Here is a 21,766-nt window from a genome sequence, read left to right as displayed (position 1 = left end):
CGTTGCGACGTGATTGAAGGACAAACCAATAAACCAACAAACAAACACACTTTTACATTTATAATATGGGTAGGGATAAAAGAAGTGTCTTAAATTGTTTCACGATAATATCTACTTTCTGTCACCATGCATCACACAAATTCACCGACCACGGAATACAAAATTAGTTTATCACTTGAATTTTGTTGCCTTTCTAAAACTTCCAGATTCAGGTATCGTACGAAAATAGCGTCCAGTGATACAGTTAAATGTAAATCAGTCTATTCTTTTCTCGGGAAGGCTTGAAAGCTGCATACAAAATTACCTTCAAACGCCACTTTAACAGATTTAAATGTAATTTGAATCATTATTACTACAATGATATCAATTTAACTAAATCTTTATTCGCCTAGTCTTCGCTACTATTTTTGGTACATTTTTGTATGACCCTGTTGGCTGTCACACGGGCAAACAGCGTTTTTGATGACCGTAAAGTCTAGCTCCAGGACAGAATTTCCGAATTCTTTTTACAGAGCTACTTTACTAAACTCAAGTTGAACGAAAGAGCAGCAAGAAGCGCATTTTGTTGTAACAAAACTGAAAATGCCCTTCCAACAACATCAGTTTTCCCCTCCAATTATAGTATGGGTACCTTCAAGTCAAGAGTGAATAGGCATCTTCTACACAAGCGCGCTGTACCTTAGGCTGCATCGTCACTTACCACCAGGCCTGATTGCGGCCAAGCGCTTTTAAGTATATAAATTAAAAAATTGCAGATGACATTAGAAGAAACCGGCTTACCAGGTGCAGAAGACTGGCTGAGATTTATAAAGCACTTTAACTTTGCTCAGACTTAAGTAGGAGTAAAAACGAGACAGATTATTTTAGAGATATAAATCTATCTCGTGTAAACTCTGTCTTCAGTCTAAGCAAAGTCAAAGTGCGTATAGATCTCTGTCTCAAGAGTTATGCATCAAATAAAAAAATAAAAAACTTTTGGTGTTGAAATAATGCGCATTTTCAGTACTGAAAATTGCTTTGCGTGCGGCTCTGGTTTTTCTTGCGGCCACGTGCGATATTTAAGGCCAGGGACAAATCTAGCGGAATTTTGCTGTGTGTCATATTGTAACGTTAGTGCTATAACTGTACAGTGAAAATGCCGACAAAAAATTCCGCGCTCATCCTCGGAAATTTGAAAATTGGAGTGTCTGTAGCATGTCTTCCCTTATTTTTCAATATCTTTCATTGCAGTGGAATTCATTCAGAGTTATCACTGGTTTCAGACGGAAATTTAACAATTATCAACTTTAGTTTATTACCCGTACGTGCCCGTACTGGCAAAAACACGTAAATCACTGGAGCGTTGCGTTCCAGCGTCTGATCTTCAATATTACACGTAATGACGCTCGTACAAGTGCGTTTGAGTGCATATCTGTTACATTTTAATGACTTATGCAATACCACGCCACCGTTCCAGTGTTTATGCGGTATAGGAATCTTCAACCTTTGATATAGTTAGTTATTATTATATAATTTAATAGTTCATAACAGTACTGGATTATGTCCACGACTTCATCCGCGTGGATCTAAACTTTTTAAAAATCACGTGGGAACTTTGATTTTCCGGGATACAAAGTAGCCTATGTCCATCCCGGGGAAGCAAGTATAGCTATTTATATTTCAAACATCGTCAAAATCAGTTCAAAAGAACAAACTAACAGACAAATTTTCAAATTTACTTGTAATAATATTAGTTTGGTTTTGATTTGGTTCTAATTAATAATATTATGTAGAGATTATTGTTATATTTTGTATCATTTTAACGAATACATATTAAATTCAATCAAGCACAAATAGTAATATTCCCTATTCACCAGTCCACACAGAACTTCAGGCTACTCTATAAACCGTTGTTTAGGCTAGTTTAACTGTAGAATCATTTTCTTCCAGTCAATAAACCGATAATTCAAATGCTATAACTGGTCACTGATGAAAGCTATGTATGCAACGTGTAATTAACGATAGTTCTTTCTTTGTTCAACAGGACAGGCCGCGGCTAGCGGGAGCAGCGAGTAGCGCGATCTCGAGGTCAGTAACCCCTGCACCTTACTCTTTGCTACAGATATTCGTGAATCTTCTTAAATAACATGTCATTATAGCTTATTAGCCGTTAAGGAAGCACTTAAGGCAAATGTATGGAAAATAACACGTTTCCAGCTCGGAGTGGTTCATCCATTACTGAAAACGTTAAATTATTTAGTATTATTTTAATACATAAGGCGATTCTGTTTGGTTGTTATTAAAAGAGTTACGCTTTTGAGTGTTTGGAGTTACGGCGTTTCTTTTGAAACTATGCTTATTATAAAATATCCAATGATATAATAGCACTGTCAAATTATCTCAAATGACTCAAAAGAATAATGACCTAAAAGTCAACGAAGTGTAAATATAAAACACATACTTAGTATACAGTTATACTTTCTGGTATTGCGTGCTTAGTGACTCACAACATCAAACTTTAAATAAGCTTTTACATATGCGAAAGTTTGTCCGTCTATCTGCTGCTTTTCACGGTTCCTTTGTTTAACCGTTTTTGACAGTACAGAGATAGCTTGCATCCCAAAGAAAGGATATAGGATGCTTTTTGTCTCGGAAAATCAAAGAGTTCCCAAATTCTTAAAGAACTTAAATCCACGTGGACAAAGTCGCGAGCAACATCTTGTTCTGAACATCATTTCTAAATAGACAAAACAAATATTATTTCACCATACTTTTAATACTGTTAACTGAATAAACCCAACCGCAATGAAAAGCCAAATTCGCAAAATTAACAGATTAAAGTTAAACTTTGTAGGTACACAGATTGTGACCGCAACTGCTTGAGAGTTTTCCAAAAAAAATGAATGAAACCACTCTGTGGTTACCGAAAACTTGAACCGGTTTATAAACGTCATCCTGTTACTTTTTACCGTTCCCCGAGACGCGACCCACATTTCCCCGAATGTAGTACAAGACTTATCAATACCTTATTAATATTAATTAAGCGAAATGTCTCGTACTTTTAACGTATTTAGTGATTCAGAATATGAAAAAAAAAACATTCGTCGACACTGCATGTGAGAATTCAGTCCTATTCATGTGTCAGTTTTGCAGACGCTATCACTTACACCTGCAGTAAAGAATACAAAGTATTTTTTCTGCATCGCTAATATCTTTTAAATGTTTTAATTATCTACTTAATATGCACATTTGGTTACATTCAGATGTAAACGGAAGTTATAAATTTATAAGACTTCTATTATTCTTACATACTAATTTTCTCATATTAACCTTGTTATCTTTAGGCAATTTTGATAAGCATAAAATGTATACAAATACATAGATTGGTTACACGTACCTATTAAGTTCGTTATAGTCGTATAATCACTTTCAGATACCTACTTTCTGAAAGATAAAATCGATGCAAAGTTTTCACAAGTTCGGCATGTGGCATACGCTAACGTTGAACTTAGTTTTAGGTTAGAAAGTGAACTTAAAGTTAGAGTTGAGTTTTGTTTAAAATTAGAGAGTTGGTGAGTGCAATAGGTAAATGGTACTTTTAAATTTCGAAAAATAAATGTATGTACTTATTTAAACTTTCGCGTTAATTATGGCAACTGTGACAAATAAACTCACTTTCAGATACCTACAAACTTCTAATAGTTGGCCGATGCAAAGTTTGTACATGTCCTGCATACATTAACGTTGATATTGTTTGAAGTTAGAAAGTGAATAAGCTGACTAAAAGAGTTCTTCTCGGAAAAAGTATGTCATCAAGACAGGCGTTAACGGCGACATACAAATAGGAATGTATAGTACGCGACAGGTCGAGATGGCAAACGGGGAAGAACGCTCCGCACATCTGCACAGACCCCGCGTGCGGGCAAGCGCGGGTGACGTGTGGGTGTGCGGGGCGTCTCCCGCCTCATACTCCAATTGTCACCTAGACCTGTCGCGGACTATAGGTACACTAAAAAAATGAAATTTTGAACAGTTGAACAGTAGAAAAAATAAAATCATTCTGAACGCGTAGGCTTACTTATCAATTTCAGCAAGTCTGCTTTATAATAAGGAAATGGTCAATACGATCCGATAGGAATAGTCTTTGGCTCGAGTCAATAAGACATTTCTCGTTATGCAAACAGGTGGGCACAGACGGCATCTAGATGGCGAAGGCACACTGAGATTGCCAATGCATTCAATCACTCGGCATATTGTTTCCTGATTGCTCTCTTCAGATCCAGCAATGATTTAAATCTAAATAGAATTTATGTTAATTTAGCGACCGCTAAGAATAGAGAGGTTCAGCATGCGGTACGAGTAATACAGGAAACGTCTGAACATTATCAACCTCGAGGCGCATGGCATGCGTCGGGAAGCAATCATTGTGGAAGTCATAGAACAAGTAAAAGGCGGCCGGTCACTACCTTTATGGCTTAGCTTAAAGGCTTTTAATTGGCAATAAATTACTGTATTATTAGTAAAGATAATGGTCAATACAATGGGCTAATAACAGTATATAATATGAATATGGGTTAATGACATATCTTTACATGATCGTTAAATCGTAAATTACTGTTCATATCAAGTTAATGATTCAAGGCTAAGTTGTAATATTATTTGATCTTTAAATAAACGCGTTTGATTGAGTATTTTTATAAGACAACAATGCGAAAGTAGATTAATGAGAAACTGCGATGACTATAGTGCCGTCACTTTGAAAGCTAATTAAAACGACGGGAACTTGACAGCCTACCTATTCATTATTTCGATTTGATGATAGACTCGTTTTATCGTACTGAGCCACTTAGCTGTGTCTTCACTATATTCTTCACTGATATATTTTCAAAGCTAGTGGCTATGAGGTAGTCGAGAATTTTTTTCGAAAGAACATTTAATTAAATTAATAGTAATAATTAATCTACAAACACGCACTAGTTTAATAATAATATATAATCATATAAATAAATAATTACCACTTGTATGTACCGATGATTTACTTGTCGTAAATGCTTTTTCTTGTTCATGAATATTAGGAGAAGACACTGCCTCCTGTAACACAGCTTTTAGTTTCTCAAGAGGCAGAGCCTCATATTAGTCTGTTAATAATATACTTTTGGATAAAATTAAAACTAATATTTATTTATTTATTCATTAACTTGGGTTTATAATGAATTTGTACAGGAAATGATATTTTACGTTTATTTGCTAGGTAGGTATATATTTTTGTTTAATCTAGTACCCGTGTTTGCTTTATGAGTGTTAGTTACAAGCAATTATTAAGTGATATTAGCGTTTGCAATTAGGCATAGAGATATTTAGAACAAATGGACCACACCGCCATAACATTTGACTAATGCGAACTATTAGTTTAAGTTGGCCAGTAATTGAAACTACCACTCCAGTAAACAATAATTAGTTTTAAATTCTACTCCCATTTCTCACTATCTGTCTTTTCGAATCAAATGATTTATTAGTCAATAGTTTCATTAGAAAGCTACTTTTTATTTGAGCGTTTTCAACACACTATTATTTTTTCAAGCACACGAACTTTAAAAAAAATGCTAGTTATTCCTGTTACTAAGCAATTAAGGATCACGATCACTGCTTTAACGGTGAAGAAAAATACCATGAGGAAACCTTTTCTGCCTAAGAGTTCTCCATAATGTTCTCAGAAGTGTGAAATCTGCTGATCCGTACTTGACCAGCGTGGTAGACGATGGCCAAACCCCTCTCATTCTGACAGGAGACCCGTACTCAATAGTAACCCATTGATGAGTTGATGATAATGATGATGATAATTCCCATAATATATGACTTCATTTTCTGTTCAAAGCAATTTTTGTAATTATTTTCAAATGATTAGCTTCATTCTACTTTTAAAAAATGTAAGAATGCTTATTGTAAAAAAAAGGAAAATTAAAAATCCGATAACGAGGTGAAAAACCGTTCAGCTATGCTGGGTTAAACTCACGGCGCGTTTGTTTTATTTTCTTTCTTTTCGCCATCATTCGTACTTGACGGAATTGAAAAATCTACTGTAAACTGATTTTAAACTGGGGCAACTATTTTAATTTAATAAACCTCATTGTAACCAAGATTAATCATTGAAAGTTCTTTTTCAATGACACAGCTTCTGAAATACGTTCAATAGGTCTATTGCGTATTTATTGTCATTGTTCAACGAAGATAAATTAATGCCAAACAAACGCAAAATTAATTTCTTTTTGTATTACGGTTACTTGTCGCTACCCATTATATAAATGCGAAAGTGTGTTTGTTTATTGGCTTGTCCTTCAGTCACGTCGCAAGGGAGCAACGGATCTAAGTGACTTTTTTATGGGTATAGTTAAATACCTGGAGAGGGACATGTGCTATTTTTCATTCCGGAAAATCAAATAATTCCCATGAGATTTCTAAAAACCTAAATCTACACGGATGAAGTTGCGGTTACTTGTTCATGATATTGAAAAGTATTTTATAACAACGTGTAACATATATTCGGATCGAGGTTGCAGAGTAATTAAAGCGGCCTAATGGTATGTAGAGTGTGTAAATTACTTAACGGAGTTATGAAAAATTTATGTCGACCGCCGTAGCAGGACTTTATCATTTCTCAAAGAAACAAGTCTCAGTGCAGTAACGGCATGTAATATGACATTAAAAATGCACATAACGTCGAATTACCTAGTTTTGTAAAATGAGCTGCGTTTCAAGGGGAAATTCACTTTACGAGCGCCTTTTGATAAGTTGCGCTCGATTTGCATGCCGCATGCAGAGATGGGGACGCATGACTACAATACAATTCCGGAGCGGGATTTGTGTGAACCTAATTGGATATTCGCAGTAAGCGGCCGATCCGAAAGTGAGATAGACGCTGTTGATAGCGCGGAGGGCGGCGTTGTCTACTGTCCGTCCAATGTTATCATATCGCGACATCTTATGTCGGATCAGTTTTTCTACGCGTGCGCGGTGCGGTGGGCGGTAATGGTGTCCGTCCCAACGGGATTCGCGTCGGCATCGTTTCGCGTCTCATCGTGCGGCCGTAATACACCGCCCCACTTAAAATACGTGTGAGCTTGTTCCAGTAAACGATCGGAATCCGACGTAAAAACTAAAATGCTCCAAATGTAACAAGGTTACAAGAGCAAGGGCATAAAGAGCTCTCTAAAGGCGGGGACATACCAATAACAGCGTGTTGTAGACATTGATGAAGATGGATGTTTGCGCCCTCCCTAAAATACAAATGACGACATATAAAATCGAATATATTCAACAGCGTAGCAGTAAAAACTGTCTTCAATTAACATATTCTCTACCATTTAACAAAGTAACAAATCCAGAGCAATCAAAACAAAATACTTATCTAATTATTGTCTTACAATCAGTTAGCGTCTACCGTTGAATCAGTTACTTAGAGCAATGGGTGAATGAATTCGCGCCGCAAAGTGTTACTCAGTTGAATTGTCCGATATCTCTGCATCATGATGAATCGCGATATGTGCTCAAACAAGGCACTTAAACGCTCAATCGGGTGCCGATAACGGGCCGCGAGATGACGGGACAGTAATTAACGCTTGAGTGTTTTAATATTCGATATAAACACTTTCAGTGGCCTACTTGAATCTAAATCTATTAAAAGTTGACGTGTGATCATAAAAACAAGTATCAACATATCAGTCGTCCTCAATTGAAATATTAATACTGACTGGCGATAACTCAACAGTGTGAGTAAAAAATGATTGTTGAGTGAATAATATTGTAGATAGAAACGGAAAGATTTTTTATTCAACATTTAAAGTATCGTGAGTGATTTCCATTATAAATATGGAAGATTACTTAAATTTTTTATTTAAATAAACGTTTACAAGTGCTTTTGAATCCTCATAAGAATCTACCACTGTTTCGGAATACCCTTCCTACCGAGCCAGCAAGAAATTCGGCGGTTGCTCTCTTCAAATATTCAATTGTAGAGTAATCTATTAATGTGTACATACTATAGTACGCGAAAGGTCGAGATGGCAATCGGGATATGAGGCGGGGGAACGCACCGCACACTTGCACATTACCCGCGCTCGCCCGCACCTGGCTAGCGCGGGGGCTGTGTGGGTATGCGGGGCGTTCCCTCTCCGATTGTCATCTCGACCTTTCTATTTTTCCTTTATATTTACTATAGATATTTAGGGACAGGCTGACAACAGAGAGAAAGTAAGTAGACCAGATTAATGTAATTAGATTTATCATCTCATATTCACACGCATTTAGCAAATAAAGAATGTAATGTATTGTAAGGAGAGTCAGATTTAAACGAATGTGCTTACGAGTACAAAAAAATTAAATACCGTTACAAGATTCCGTGAGATAAACTTGTCGGAAGTTAACACTGATTACTATTTCTATTTAACTCCATTAATCATTCGACTCTATAAATAGAACTTCATTGAGTATAAAATCGTTTGAGGTGGCATATTTTTTATTAAACAAAAAATAAATCAAACACCGAAAGATCCACTAGCGATGTTAGACTAAACGAGTAGGTACAATGAATAGCTATAAGTTTTAATTTAGTTAAAAATGTTCTACATCAATAAATAATCACAAAAAGTCTATATTATGTTTCATCGATTCAGTTTGACCTAGTTACTCTACGAGTCTGCTTTTACCTCAATTAATTAATGGTGTTCTCATTCAGTACTTTTTGTGAAACCGGAAATTATCTTAATCAATCCGCAGTCATGTACTTGAGTCGTTTAATGTATGTCGGTCAAACATGCTGCCTAATTAGTCGAAATTGAGTGTCCGATCAAAAGTATTAAGTATCTACTCGTGTTACAGGAAGAGTCATACTTATTGCCGTTATAACATTAGTGTTTTTGCATGCGTCATCTATAGGACTGGGGTATACGCCGTCGAGTGCCGCTCCCGTACACAGGGAAGCCAATCAATTACATATTAGCTTAATGTAACCAAGATGACCCAAGACTTTCAAGCATCCGCGCGGTGCGTGCAAAACAAGTGACCTGAGGTCTCTTAACTAACGGACTAGAGACCGAGACAATGTAGGTACTTGTGATTATGGTTTATTGCTTTTAAGAATTTATGTTTATGGATGTTAGAAAACTCTCAGTCGTGCAGCGTGACACAAACGACACATAAAATACAATTGGTCAGTGAGATAAATTTAAATGGTGATAAATAATTTTCCTATTACAAAACGGAATATGGGTCAGCCATAAAGATCATTTTAATTGCACCTATATAGGATATCGTGGTCGGGGTCCGGAGACGATAAAGCCTGGGGAACAATGGCGGTGCACTAGGAGGGCGGAGGATTCGTGTTCGCCGCCGGCCACGAACACACGCCCTTTTTGAGTCGCCAGAAAGAAAATTATCCCGATAACAAGTGATTCAACAAATTGACCAATTTATATCTAATTTAAAAGTAAAATGTGATTCTTTTGGAAGTTAAAAGAAGAAATAAACTCACACGAAATTGGGTCCGAAACCAAATAACATTAAACAAAATTTTATGAAGTTTTCAATGAAATGACAATAATTATGTTACAAAAAGCTCCGAAATCAAAACATAAATGTGTAATTAATTTCCGATTTCGTATCAAAAAGTATTAGCCATTTAATTTACTGAGTTCACAATTCTTTGCTAGGCACAATAACTGGCACCCATACGATTTAAGAACGTATGATTAGGTATATTTAACTTCTTCCACCGCCAAGCTTCTTAAGCTAATTTCGAATTGCTAGGCATCCTATGAAATTACAACATAATTTGTTTTGTTGACACCGTGATTTAAAATTCATTTGGGACTGGTACCTAATGGTTTTCGTGTTTTCAGCTTGGCAGTTTGAATATAATGTATAATTTAAAAATATCGCCTCGGTAAATAACTGAAATAGTCAGCGCTAAGAAATGTAATATTATCTTCTGTTTGGTTTTATAACCATTAAGGTGTATAATATAGGTATGACTCTACCTAAATTTAGCTCTGACATAATGTAAATTCTTACAAGAAGATATTCTGTAATATTGTGGCACATAATAAATTTCAGAGGAAATTCTCCCCGCGACTTCTCGATCCCGTGCTCCGTTTTGAGCGATGCTCTCGAGATTAAATAAATAATATAAGTTGGTGTCGAGCGTGAGGTTCAGGTTCATGGGTACTTTGGATGATTACTTGTTCGATAATGAGTTTAGAGGTCCGTTAGACTAGACCGGTCGCATGCGTACCGTACTCTGGGGAATTCGCTCGTACCAATTAGTACTACCGACATATATCTTAGGTAATTTCGTTTCTTGTACACACGACAACAACAGGGGCACCTTATCCGAAACAGCGAGAGAAACGAGTGTTTCAGTTAGACTGAATTTAAATTAACGACAGTTGTTTCAATCGTACGCGTTTTCCCGTCTCTAGTGTTGCATTTAACGTGGTCTTATCTAAATAACTAATGTGTCCAGTTATAAATCATTTATCAAAATAGGTAATCTTCTTATCAACATCATCGGCTAATACATCTGCCGGATATGTCAGTGCTGATTTCTGCGGTAATCAAGTCAAGCGACATTCATATTCCTGAAATCGTCGTATTTACTCGTAAAATATCAATAAGTAGATTCAAATTTCTATATCATAAAATCAAATGGCACTTTCTTCTTTAATACTCATCGACTGGTTAACGGCTGTTCAAATAGCGATAAAATTGATTTTGACGCCGAAATGTTTACAATTAGCTATTAATTAATGATCAGATACGATTGCGTAATGATCAGTGAAGGTTGAAATTATTTAATAACCGTACTTGATGTTGTAATAGCCAATAGTTAACAGACTACCTAATTGAAAAATGATGGTGTCTTTATGGTCGGGTTTCTATTAATTTCACAGAAGACGTCATATAAAATGGATTTTATGACGTAGACCGTTGAAAATGATTGAATAACTTTTATAATTTCGTGAAGCGTATTTTATAACTGGCAAGTGCAGTTCAACTTGTGAAGAGGAAACATATTTTAAATCTTAAGGCTGCCTGTCCACTGGTGCGGAGCTAGAGGAGCGGAGAGAGAAAGTAATGCGGAGCGGAGTTGCGGACTGTGTTTTGTATTTTTTCATACGCGGAGCTAGCCCCGTTCTGCTCTCCACTCCGCACGCTCCGTTTCCCCGCTCCGCGTTAAAATGTATGATTTTTCAAAACTAGTCTGCAAATCCTTGTCCACTGATGCCGAGCGGGTGTTTTATGCAATTCTACCGGTTAATATTTGCACAACTCCGCTCCGCTCCTCTCTTCTCCGCACCAGTGGACAGGCAGCCTAATACCTGTGGACACTGGTAAAGCCGCAATGCAATTTGTAGCCGGTACTGCGGCGACTACGGAAAATTGAAATGAACCTGTAAATCGAATCTATCACGTACAAGCTGCTATCATTATGGCGGCCAGTGAATTCCTTGCGGTCAATAGTCCTATATGCTCGACAGGCAAGATGTCATCATAAATTATATTATGTTTTTAATTTATCAGTATATAAGATAACATGCGCTAACCCAGGTACGGTATGAATAAAGCAACCATTAGATTCTACCCCGCGGTTTGTTACCTTGGTGAGTCAAGATAGAAACGTCAAAAAATAAAATCATAGAGCTTCAGGATGAAAACTTGCCGCGAGTCGAGTCGGAGTCACACCACAAAGAAATTAACTTGACTATAAATTATTATTATTCACCTTGCTCATCAGAAAAACTTGCATGGCAGTTGGATATTGACATGTCTGTGCTACACTGCCGTGGTGATCGAAAAGTCATAAGTCGAAGTTTTCGATGTATTTTAAATTACATTATAGATTGTTTGTCAAACGACATTACTTACTATTTATGTTTCAACTTTCATGCTTCTATATGTAACTGGAAAATCAGGTTTTATGTAGTTTTTTCACAAATACTGAGCATACTAAGAATATTAGAACGAATATTAGAACGAATTATAAGCACCGTTTTCCCGAAACTGCCTATTCAGACCTACAGACATCTCGATTACTACGGCAGCACAGAAGTAGTAGAGTACCTACATAACGCTGAAGTGAAAATATGATAAGTTGTTTATTGTATATGATATCAGATAATTACGTATTCACATATCTGCGACGCGTCGCCAGTATCGCAGTTCATAATTCTTGCGGAACCCCGTTTCGATTGTCCATATTTCATTGGATATCGATGAGTGTATCACTAGTTAGACGAGGTTCTATTTACGAGCGTGGGCTTTGACGAGCTGTCTAAAGCAGATACTGTAGATTTGATAGTTACATGTTTGCCAACGACGAATAGAATCCGATAGATCCGCTGCATCGATAAGTGTTTTGCTTCCTACTTACGAGTTAGGTCTAACTATTAAATCGCAAGTGTGCTTTATGGCTAAAGCAACAAAATCTTAAGCAATTTAGACAGGGAAGTGGCAAAATGTCTTTTATATCTTTCTGTAGGTTTGATAATAATTCAAAATTTCCCTATTCATTCATTGTGTGTTATTCATAAGATTCAAAACGGGTTGCGATGATACTAAATGTAGCCACAATCTTTTGTCCAACTGAAATCGAAATCATGAGCAAAAAGGCTTTTCGAAGAATTCACGGTGTATTAACCCGACCGTGTACCCTAAAGCAAAAAAACGAGATTAGTGACTAATTCGAATTTTATGCGCATTGGAGATTTGGTTAAAGTCAGCGGCAGCGGGAGGTAAGTAAGCGCGAGCCGGTGTGTTCGTGCGAAACAGCGCGCCGCCTACCGTTACACTGCACCACTTTTCCGCTCAGTTAGCCCCGTAAACGTTAATTCAATCATTAAATGGTAGAAACACATTTCCAACACGACTCCTTAAGCGACGTGTCATTTTAACTCATTTAAGAGGAGTGTCCTCCAAGCGCGCCCTTTTTTTCCCACAACTTCCCAAAAAAGGAATGCAATTTTTTCAGGGTTCATGCATGTAAGTTAATTTATTCCACCATAACTTCTAAATGCCTGAACAGATTTGGGGGTATCGTTAATAACCTTACATAATCCCGACTGACACTGGCTATATTTTTGAAAAATAAATATGGCTGTATGACACCATTTTCAAATGTCAACTTTTTTACACTTTTACTCTTGAGTTGACCGCCAATAATAATCATTCGTTCGCGGCGATCTATCGACTCCAATGAACCAAATCGGTACTAAACATAGCCATTCCTAAAGTGGGAGCAGTACTCCATGGCCCATGCCAGACCGAACTTGAGCTTGATAAAGAGTGAGGCGTTGTTTAAGCGTGAAGTTCCGCTTCATCTTGTTCAGGATGCCAAGTTTTGTGGTAGTTTACTGATAAGCAAAACTTAAATTGGTTCAACATTTTCATACAAATTTTTGAAATTGTGTAACTTTGAACAAATTTTTAGGGAAGTCTGACAAACCACAGAAACAGACATAAATTTGTAGAGCGTGTCTAAAAAATTTGATTGAGTTTAACTGCTTAGTAATCAATTAAGAATCAAATTTCGCTCATATGGGGCGCGCTTAAAGGACACTTCCCTTAAGACACGTGTCGTCATAATAATATGTCGTCAACACATCACAACATGGTCAATATCGACGTCACGCACCTAACGATGTTTGAAGTCGGATCGTGAGGCGAGGTTCGTGTCACGTCACGCCGAGTGGTGGCAGTGTTTCTGCCATAAAGTTAACAGTCCCTGATATCACAAGCAATCATCACCACATTTCTCACCCTTACGTACGATTATGTGTCGACTGCTGTCTTTTAACAAGGCGAATGTCGTTAGGCCATCGTTAGCGCTGTCCTCCATATGGTTAAGAAATACAGGTGTAAGTAGTGCACCCGTCGGCGTTTGTCACGCCGCGATGATAGATGAGGAAATAAACAGTGATATTACCTAGTTAGACGACTGTGTATAAAGATTGCTAGTTGGATGATGTAGCCCAACTTACACGCTATCTTGCAGAGTAAATTATTTAAATCAGCAGCAATCATACACATATAGAAAAATTAATAGTCAAAATTATTCCATTTAAAATCAGAAATGAGCAGATTCGTAGAAAAATCAGAGCAACAGACTTTCAACTCATTGAACTAAGTATATCCCTTTTCAAGTTTCGGAATGAGAAAACACCCGTATTTGATAGCACTTCCGCTATACAGCAAATGAGTATCAGTTCAATCAAACTTACTTCAAAATAATCCAAATAATAATCTTTTAATTACTACTAAAAATTCTTATCAATTTTTAACACGAATCTGACAAGCAGTAGACGTTCATCAGTTGAGACGACTAAGATTTAAAATAAATGGATTAAACTAATCTTAACCAGAGTATGATATCCGTATAATAGGTATATAAATGAATGAATGAAAATCTCTCTTAATACTCATGGTGTCATGACAGGCTCTGAACCGGAACTAAAAACCAACTCAGCGGAGCATCCCAAGTGACGGTGAGTGAGGACGAGGATAAAGTGCCCATACATTCGCTGGCTGTCATTATATTTCCGTTCACGTATGTCCCATTATTTTTATCGTACACGAATGATTGACAGAAATAATTTTTGCTTATTTGTTTACAAATTATTTTAGTCATCCAATTGTAACTCGTTTTGTTTCTTAATTTGGCAATTATTATTGAAGAGAATTTTTATGAAAGATGCCACACAGAGTAGGTACCTGCCTATAGTGGATTCCTAGCATATTTTTTAAAATTATTATTCTGATACAAGTTAGCCCTTGACTGCGATCTCACCTGATGGTAAGTGATGATCTAGTCTAAGATGAAGGCGGGCTAACTTGGAAGGGGTATGGTAGTTTCATCAAATGATCAAACCCATACCCGTGATCTGTTTCTACACGTACCTGAACGCTAAATCGCTTGGCAACACGGCTCTACCGTTAGGGTGGGAACTAGCCTCGGCCGAAGCCTCTTATTAGACCAGACCAGATGCAATTTAGAAAATATAAATTCCCGAATATCCATTCTTTTTGTACTATAATTGCGCCATTTTAACTTTTTACGTCAAATTTCATGTCAAAAGTACGATTTTACTCCTCATTTTAAAGGTGAGTTAAAGTGGCGCGTGAGAAATCATTTTGTACGGACTATACCTAGGTACTGTTATTTTATGTATAGGTATGAACTTTAAAAAGCTGGCTTAGCACGCCCCGCTCCATGTCCGCCCCGGCTGTTGTGTGATTCATTCTTAACCAACTTTAAGATGAATGAAACGTTTAATCTAATAAAGAACGTATATATTGCATATTGTAGAGCTTCAATGGCCGCTACCACGCGCACCATGCGTCATAACGTCACCCGGGGCGATCGTGACAGAAGTGCGCGTGCAATGCAGGTGCCATGTGCCACTTACGATTAATGTAGCACCAAGGATATTATAATATTTTCATTGATCGTAATATTCTTTTGTAACGCCTACTATCGGTCATATCTCATTGTTCACATTGCGCTATAACAAAGTTCAGTAAGGTGAGCTCGAACTTTTTAATCCATACTAATATTATAAATGCGAAAGTGTGTCTGTCTGTCTGCCAGCTTTTCACGGCCCGTCCGTTTAACCGATTTTGATGAAATTTGGTATAGAGATAGCTTGCATCCCGGGGAAGGAAATAGGCTACTACAACTAGGAAATTAAAGAGTTCCCACGGGATTTATAAAAAACCTAAATCCACGCGGACGAAGTCGCGGGCATCGTCTAATAGATTATATAGTTAAAGCGGTCTGAACTTTGAATTCGGGAATCTGTGCTTTTAGCAGTGATCGACGCGAAAGGTAACCTTATTCGTATAATTTTGGTTTTCGCTGATGCGAACTTAAGATCACGATACACGACGTAGTTACTCGACTATGATATGATATACCATTATGATATAGATGTGGAACCAGTTTGAGCTTTGAAAGAAACTGTCATCATGTTAACACCATACTAGATAGAGCATAGAACATACATAGAGCTTTATTTTTCTTAATACTTTTCTCTTGATCTGGCTGTGATGCTATAGAGTGCTTTAGACTTGATAGACTGCATTTTGTTGCGCGTCTCTTTTTCTCCGTACTATGTAGGTACGAAAGCAAGTACGATGATCTGCCATTATTGTATTGGAATTTTTGTGCTTTTATTAGAACTGCACGATCATGTCGGAACTGTGTCGTTATCTCAATAGAATTCGTGATATTTGTCGCATGATCCCTTTTCGAGAAAGCGGGTTACACGTTTATTTTGTGCTAAATGATGCCCGTGACTTCATCCGCGTGGATTTCGGTTTTTATAAATCCCGTGCGAACTCCCTGATATTTCGGGATAAAAAGTATGTCCGTCCACAGGATGTAAGCTAACAAGCTAACTCTGTACCAAATTTTATCAAAATCGGTTTAACTGTTGGGCCGTGAAAAGCTAGCAGACAGACAGACAGACCTACAGATAGACAGACAGACACACTTTCACATTTATAATATTAGTAGGTATGGATTGAGTATAAGACAAAAACTTGGGAGTCGTATGAAATCAATCAATGTCTAGTGAAACCAGAACACAGAATTAATCAATTACTGATTTCAGGTTTCTGCGTAAACGCTTAACAGATTGAGGTCAGTTTTGTACGTGATACGGCACGTGTGAATTGCGCTAATGCAGCGCTAAAGCATATATGATTTCTCAATGAAAAATTAATTCCATCCAACATGGGCATACGCTCAATTAGCTACGTTCAAGATATTACTACCGAAATTTTACAAGTAGGTAAGGTAGGTAGCACAAAATAAAAATAAAATAAAAATCCACGACGAACTTCAACGCTCTCTAGTGATCTAAAACATAAGTTTATACCTGGTAGCAACAATATCTATTCACAATCGACAGATCCTAAGTCCTCGTGGTTTAGATACGCAAGGGCTACATGGAAGGTATTGCCACAGGAAAATGCATCATCAGGTTAAGGCGGCACTAGGCTGCAACACCAGCAGGCCTATAACCATAAACCACTTAAGTACTCAATGCAAAAATCGCATTAAAACCGGCCTAGTAATTTTTCAGGAAAATGGTAAGAAAACGCCCAAACACAAATAGTACGCGACAGGTCGAGATGGCAATCAGGGTATGAGGCGGGGCGTTCTCACCCCGATTGTCATCTCGACCTATCGCGTACTATACACAACCTCAAATTCCAAACGCATGAGTATATTGTCATCGTCGCGTTCCATCAAATTCAAATCAATAAAATATTTACGACATTTTTTCTTCATTTTAGATAAGAGAGATAAGAAGATAAGAAATAAAGTTTGTGTTACTGGATACCTATTCATTTCACAGTCAGGGACTATTCACATCAGACCTTGCCGTGTCCGAGCCTTCCGAGCCCCGTCTGAATTAGGTTTCATTTCGTCATATTCCAATACGTTGCCGTCCGCGCGTCGGATGCACCTCGAACATGGCATGTTTCTAGTCCAGCACGGTCTAACGTTAATGATCCCTTATAAATAAATTTATATAATTTAAACGCTAACAATGCCATAGATATGATATAATTTATAGATAGTTCATCGTAAAAACTTGTATACAGAAAAACTTTGTAAGCGGTCATGTCAGCGCAGGTGTCCCGATTCGGAAAGACGCATCGTAGGTCAATAAACTTAAGTAAACAGAGTCCGTATATCATCGCAGTAGAGCTGGGTACTGGGAAGTGGAGTGCGCGTTTCGACCTCCGCGAACGCAATAATTGAGCATAGAAATCAAATTACAGATGATTGATGATGCCGTTATGGCACGACTGCAGCCGCAAAGGCGACCGACAGCCGGGCGGACCGTGTCATTTGCATTACAGGAATTCGACAGAATACGTTAAAAAAGTCTTATTTGTTATTTTTAGGGTACCGTATCTCAAAAGGAAAAATGGAACCCTTATTGGATCACTTTGTTGTCTGTCTGTCAAGAAACCTACAGGGTACTTCCCGTTAGTGGGTAGGAAGGTCTTATAGCAGACATTCGGGGAAAAATCTGAAAACCGTGAATTTGTGGTTACATCACACAAAAAAATTAAATTGTGGTCATAATTAATATTTTCAATTTTCGAAATTATATCAAGTTGGGTATCATATGGCACAAAGTATCTATTCGCGGTGACAGTTTAGTCGGTATTGGAATCGGCACAAAAAACTTTCATTTTGCATGGCACAGTATATCTAGCGTACTATAAAAATAAATAATTATCCTATCTGTCATGATGATAAATTTTATTTTATTAGTTCCCCATAACCGTTTGTTGCCTCGAAACAAGTCTCATAAATTATGAAATATTTACCGCTTTATTTCATTTAAAGTGAACAACGAACAGTGCTAAAAGTTAAATCATAACCAAAGCTATTTCATACTTAGAATTTACCCTCAGGTGTAGTGGCGTGCGACGTCTATCAAATTAATTGTTCTACTGTTGTTTTCCGTCGCCCTGTCCATTCAAAGGAACCGACGCCTGTGGCTTTACCTTATGGATTTCACGCGATATCTTGGTGGCTAAAGGCTATAATTTAGTTTAAAACAATTATTATAAAATATTACAAGAGTTTTATATGAGAAGATTTGATGAAGCCCGCGACTTCGTCCGCGTGGATAAATTATATTTAAAATTCCCGCGGGAACCATGGACTTTTACGGAATAAAAAGTGAAAGAGTAACAAAGATACATGAAATTCAATAATGGAGCAATTTTTGAATGATTTGTGCATGAGTAAAGTAGTTCGACAATGATATTTTAATGCATTGCTTCCTCCTATTGTATGAAAAAACATTTACTTTTTGATCAACTTCTGCTATCCCGTTTTCTCTCGATACAACGAAATGATCCTTACATGAAACTGAGTCGATCGGCATTAAAAAAATTTAGTCAATTTCATTGATTTTTATGGACAGCTCACGCTTGACCAAAATATTTACTATGCCAAATTTGTTTTCGCAAAAAAGAGCTGAAGTACCTTCATGGTTCTCGATTTTCCAATAATGTCCCAGTTAAACCTATACGCAGAAATCGAATGTTTCGATATAATTTTTCATAGGCATTGTGGCTAATTCCTTTGTACACAATCTCTAAACTAAACTAAAATATCACGTCTAAATCTATTGCTATCCCTTTCATAATGTTGCTTGCGGAAAAGGAAAGCACTAGATTTAGACCTGTTAATTTAGTTTAGTTTAGAGATTGTGTACTAGAGAATCGGCCCCATTACCTACAAAGGTTATCGCTATTAATTTTGCTACTGATGTTTGAATAACGGGCCCGTGTAATGGTTGGAAGTACCTGACGACTTAACAGTATTGGGCAAAATTTACAACTCTTGTTGTTACATGATCGTGAAGTACTAATAAAACATCGTATATCTGATGCTATCAAACTGATAAATTGGCTAAGGCACGATAAATGTTATACAAGGGTTTGCGGTCATTAAAACTAATTTCTTATAAAAGTGGTAGAGCAGGTAATTTATACTGGTAAAGGTTAATTATAGGGAAGCTCTATTATACTTAGACTAAAGTTACACTAAGAGTAAAGCAAAACATGTACAATTAGGTATTATTTAACTTAAATAAGTTAATTATTGTTTTTCTCTAGCTTAGCTTAGCTAGAATAAATAAAATGAGATGTAAAGTAATAAAATATTGGTACAATGATGCCCGACTCATTAAACCTAACCAAAAAAAAAATTACAATATTTACCTATACTAATATTATAAACGCGAAAGGTTGTCTGTCTATCAATCTGCTACGTTTTCCCGACTCAACAGCTGAACCAGTTTTGACGAAATTTTGTACAGAGATAGCTTCCATCCCGAAGAACATAAGCTACTTTTTATCCCGGAAATTCACACGGGATTTTTAAAAACATGAATCTAGGCGGGCATCATTTAGTAATTTATAACGTGTAAAATGAGTTGCAGGTAGACCCATACCATACAGATGAAAACCAGTCATAAGATTTGATAATAATAATTTAGAATGAGAATACCTAATTACATTACTTTAAAAAGTAACTAGAAAACAAAGTCGTAAACGACTTGCATTGTATTATTATGTTAAAAAAACATAATAAGTCGCATTAAAACAATCTCTAAAGAAATGAATTATAAAAGAAAAATAAATTTAATTGTAAACAAAACCACAGAACACGATGCGGACAGAAATAGAAATATATTACAATGTCGTAGTCAATAATACACCCGCGAACCACAAAACAGCCCTAACAAGCACTTGACGTAACTAACCCTTTGTACACATGCTACTAAACACAATGAAAACTGAACGAAAATTAACCATCGTAGAGCCATTTTAATAAGCCACTTTAGAGTTGTTAATAATGTATGATAAGAAATCAATCGGAAAACCATCACATAACCTTGCAATGCAGTTTTGTTTTAAATGTTTAAAGCTGATAATGGGGCAGATTCTCTTGTACACAATCTATTAACTAAACTAAATTAACAGGTCTAAATCTTGTGCTATCCTTTTCCGCAAGCAACATTATGAAAGGGATAGCAATAGATTTAGACGTGTCATTTTAGTTTAGTTTAGAGATTGTGTACCTACAACGGAATTAGCCACAATGTTTTAAGTTTAAAACAAAACGGCTTTGTCACAAATTATTAGCTATAGAAAAAAAGATTTAAGTAGATCATCTTTGTTAAAAAGTTAGTACCTATTCGATATAATGATGTGGTCGCTTATGGGAATTAGTTCTTAGGTGAAATATTCAAAGCGGCCTTTTAAAATACGGCATATACAATAAACTAGATGATGCCTGCAACTTCGTCCGTGTGGATTTAGGTTTTTAAAAATCCCGTGGGAAGCCTTTGATTTTGATGTCCGTTCCCGGGATGTAAGGTAACTCTGTACCGAATTTCATCAAAATCGGTTAAACTGTTGGGCCGTGAAAAGCTAGCAAACAGACAGACAGACAGACACACTTTCGCATTTATAATATTAGTAGTATGAATTATGGATATACATAGTATTAGAAATAGTTGAGAATAGGTGGTAAGAAAGAAAGCGACTCAAGACGGATGCTACGTGCACCGAAAACCTAGTTCCGATTGCTACTCGAAGTCCATGCTGCCGTGAACAATGGCGCAAAATTATAGGATTTAGTCTGTAGTCCCCTCATTGAGTTAGCGTGATTAATCGTGGAGAAAACAAGACGCGGGGTTAGTTAGGTATATATAATTTAAATTTTCACTGCAGCATTCATTATACGTCAATCTGAACCAGAATGCGTATTGTAATAACGCATATCTTGATTCTAAAATCATTCATTTCACTTGTTGGCAATCGCAACAAGTGGGTACGTCATAATGATGAAAATACATACATACATACATACATACATACTCGTACGTACATACTCGTAGTGGACTATTTTCTTTAGAAATATATTTGACGTGATCAGAACTATGCACGATAACACGAGTCTGTCTGCTACGTTTTTACAGCCCATCAGTTTAATCGATTTCTACGTTTGGTAAGGAGATAGCTACTTTTTGTACAAAAAAAAACAAAGTTCACACGGAATTTTTGAAAAACCTAAATCATGTGGACAAGTCGCGGGCATCATCTATTTGGCACAGAGAGACTGATATAGTCTACTTTTTATCTCGGAAAATCAAAGAGTTCCCACGGGATTTTTGAAAACTAAAGTCTACGCGGA

The 21,766-nt window shown here is 36.8% G+C and overlaps 2 protein-coding genes across 4 annotated transcripts in view; one reads left to right on the top strand and one right to left on the bottom strand.

Moving 5' to 3' along the window:
• The window catches only part of Atg16 (Autophagy-related 16), a 222,815-nt gene that overhangs the window by 158,230 nt on the left and 42,819 nt on the right, over positions 1–21,766 (bottom strand). The gene's annotated exons all lie outside the window — the stretch shown is intronic.
• The window catches only part of neo (neyo), a 64,758-nt gene that overhangs the window by 25,669 nt on the left and 17,323 nt on the right, over positions 1–21,766 (top strand). The window contains exon 2 of one of the 2 annotated variants that reach the window (XM_034972866.2): positions 2,024–2,067. The gene's annotated coding sequence lies outside the window, so the exon portion shown is untranslated. Of the gene's footprint in view, positions 1–2,023; positions 2,068–7,664; positions 7,746–21,766 lie in introns of those variants that run through there. The other variant, XM_069501184.1, reaches the window with a different exon arrangement.

The sequence above is a fragment of the Maniola hyperantus genome, chromosome 10 (genome assembly GCF_902806685.2).
Source record: "Maniola hyperantus chromosome 10, iAphHyp1.2, whole genome shotgun sequence".
NCBI lineage: Eukaryota > Metazoa > Arthropoda > Insecta > Lepidoptera > Nymphalidae > Maniola > Maniola hyperantus.
This window is presented reverse-complemented; position numbering and strand designations above follow the sequence as displayed.